The sequence below is a fragment of the Chrysemys picta genome, chromosome 1 (genome assembly GCF_011386835.1).
Source record: "Chrysemys picta bellii isolate R12L10 chromosome 1, ASM1138683v2, whole genome shotgun sequence".
Taxonomy (NCBI): Eukaryota; Metazoa; Chordata; order Testudines; family Emydidae; genus Chrysemys; species Chrysemys picta.
Genome location: NC_088791.1, coordinates 209,434,550 through 209,438,159, shown reverse-complemented (window position 1 = coordinate 209,438,159; position 3,610 = coordinate 209,434,550).

The window sequence follows — 3,610 nt, the reverse complement described above, 5'->3', positions numbered from 1 at the left end:
AGTCCTGCTCCTTCTCCCTTGCGTGTGCCAGGATCTCGGTGTCCCTGCTCATCCCTGACCCGCCACTACCCATGTAAGCCAGGTTCTTGGGCAGTGGTTCTCAACTAGGGGTACGCAAAGGTCTTCCCGGGGGTACATCAATTTATGTAGATATTTATCTAGTTTTACAACAGCCTATATATAAAGCACTAGCGAAGTCAGTACAAACTAAAATTTCATACAGACAATGACTTGTTTAAACTTCTGTATGTACTATACCCTGAAATGTAAGGACAATATTTAATTTTCAATTGATTTATTTTATAATTATATGGTAAAACTGAGAAAGTAAGCAATTTTTCAGTAAGTGTGCTGTGACACTTTTGTATTTGTATGTCTGATTTTGTAAGCAAGTAGCTTTTAAATGAGGTGTAACCTGGGAGTACACAAGACAGATCAAACAAGGGGTACAGTAGTCTGGAAAGGTTGAGAGCCACCGTTGTCCCTCTGGCTGGGGATTTTAGAACAGGCATGTTTGGAGCATGTACCAAGAACATGCTGCTGAGACTGAGGTAAGGAGCTGAGAATAGGTATGCTTGACACCTACCAGAAACTCTCCAGCACCGTGGATCAGGGAAAGGAATGCCCACTGATCTGAACAGAACACTTCCCACTGCACATCTCAGAGCTATTGCTTCAGGCTGTCTTCATTTCCATTGGGTACCCTTCTGAGAACATCTCCTGGAGATGAATAGGTCCCTTCACACACCTCTGAGCCTGCAACTCTGAAGCTTGAAACTCACCCTGGGCAGAAATCTGAGACCGACCTGTAAACATCTGGGAAAAGTCTACTTCCGTCAAAGTTGGGTGGTGGTGGTGGTTGTTCTTATTGATAAATGTAATCTGATTACAGCAGAATACTCAGGAGGCACTGAAACTTTTAAAAAAATAAATTACACATGCAAATGTTCACTGGGAGGGGAGGATTGCAAATGTAGGTTGTAATCGGGAATGAGGGAAGGAATTGGGAGTTCAGAGATACAGGAGCTGTCAGCCCTAAATTCTCTCCTGTTGTCTGACTAACAAACATTTCTCTGTTTTAAAATATATATAAAGAAATTAAATGGCAAAAAAACATCCTTCATGCAAAGTTAGGGTTCCCTGATGATAGCCCGTAGCCTTTCAGACTGTCAAACTGACCAAAACTCAAACTTCTGACAACCAGGCATTGGAGTTTAGGTAAATGTCCACCCAACCGTAACTCCACCCTCTTTGAAAGATGCCCCACTGTGCCCCTAATATACATACTCATACTCTGTCTTGTCGCTGTAATGGACAGGCAGTACCTGTGCTTGCCCTGTGCTCAAACCCTGACAGAATACCACACTTGAAAATTAACCATCACTTACATATAGGATACCACCTAAACCTATTATTTTCCTTATCCATCAATAAATCCACAGGCAGCTCCCATATGCCACCTCATTACTGACAATGCCTATGGCAAGAAGACCCTAGTGCCCTGCTACTGACACAGCCTACACAATTCTGTATTGAAATGATGCAGACTGGAACCTCAAGGTACACATACTCCTCTTTTCTTTTGATGGGGGAGGGGGACTGAGACCCAGCCCTCCTCAAATCTTAATCACCGCTCTTCCAAGCTGCTTCAGTGTATTCCTCCATCATCCAGTATAGCTATACCTAATACAGTGAATGTAGCTGGAGTGCATGCAGATAACTTCCAGTGGCTATTGCCAGCTCCAGCAGGGCAGAGTTAAGGTTGTGTGGGTGTTTACCTTAACTCTGTATTTCCTGGTTGTCAGAAGTTCCAGTTTTGCTCAACTTGACATTTAAGATGGGCATGAGCTATTCTCAGGGAACCTGAACTCTTTCTTTTGCCATTTAATTTCCAGTATAGTCAGAGACTACTTGCCAACTGCTGAACATGGTCCACAATAGGACTAACAATCTAGCCCAAGAAGGGAACATCTGTATAGTACCAGGGCCCACTTACTTTTTCCTCTATAATTCAAGCACTGGTGCTATTGCCTATATTCTACATTTGAAGCCCTGCTGTTCTAGGTAAATGTGACTTTAAAAATTAGTGTGGACACTGAGAGCCAGTGTGAACTCTTTCAATCACTGATGAATTGTTACTTGAATAGTCTCACTGACTTCAGTGTCACCACTGGGAGTAAGGGGTTCACAATCTAGCCCTTAATGAAGCAACATGGTCCACATATGGAAGATGCAACTGAGGAATATCAGTTTGAATGTCTGGATATGTTCATTTTTAGTTCCTTAGAAAAATGATTAACTTCTTCATAAAGCTATCTATATCAACTTCAAATCTGAACTTCCACCATCTTCCCCTCATTTTAATGTTACAAATAAAAAGCTATTCAAAAGCCCCAGAAAGTGATAATTCACTATGTCTGCTATTTCTTACCCAAACTCAACAACAACAAAAACCAAAACATCAGATGGCCCAATGATAACCAGTGTTGAAAGTGGGACAGGGGCAGGATCCTATTCATTCAAAAAAGTTTTGCAGGCTCAGGTCCAGCGTACTCCGCAGCTTGTAAGATCAAGTCTCTACACAATGAAATGCTGCCTGACAATGACAGTTTTACACTCACTTGACCCAGGTGAAAATATGCACACGGGGAGCTAGGCAGGACAGAATCTAGCCCAGTGTTCCTGTCAATATTGCTGTGACACTAAGTAGGGTCTGTAAACAGAGGACCCCTTCCAGAGCTGGCAAAAAAATATTTACTTTGCAATATTCTGCATCAATAAATGCTATTCTTCAATCACACATACAAACCATGTTAAAAGAATATTTATTAAGATTGCAAAGCCAACACTCAAGAGTTAGGAAATGCCTGAATTGAGGTTGCCTGTACAAGTGTTACACCCTTAAACACATGACTCAGTTTTTCAAAGAGAACATCTATCCTAGGAATTCTAACCTTTTCCTTTAAGAGCTTCTTGCAGACAGAGGTGTCCTTAGTGTGTGCTACAGGCCAGCTCCCTCTTGCAGCAGTACACCCTCTGAAAACAGTTTTTGCAGTAGCTCACTCACTGTGTGCCCACCCTATTCTCAAAGGAGCAGCTCACATGTCTCTAAATTATGTAACTTTAAATATATATATATATAGAGAGAGAGAGAAACAATGAATCTATTTCTAAAACCTCTATTCTAGCGACCTCATACTCTCTCCAGTTAAATAAATGTTGGAACAACATTAAACTACTACTACATTACATATATTGCTATTTCTGTTTAAAATGCAACTTAGCCAGGTGGTTGGCCACGTCCACCAAACTGTAGACTTGTAAAAGTTGACTGCCCCAATCGATCATATGACAGTATCTCCGTTGGTCATTGCATTCTAACTGATAGTCTCATCTCCTGATTACTCTGGCTGAGCTCAGTCTGCTTCCAAATGTTCTGAAACAGTGTCATCAGCATGCAGTTCAAGATCAGTAGGCCCCAATCTCTCTGGAGATGGCAGTGTGTGGCTGGAGCTTGTGTCAGTGTAACCCACTTGTACTCGTGTGTCAGTGTAACCCACACACCTTCTGGGTGTGGTGTTCTGTCCCATCTAGCGGCACCAAGACCACT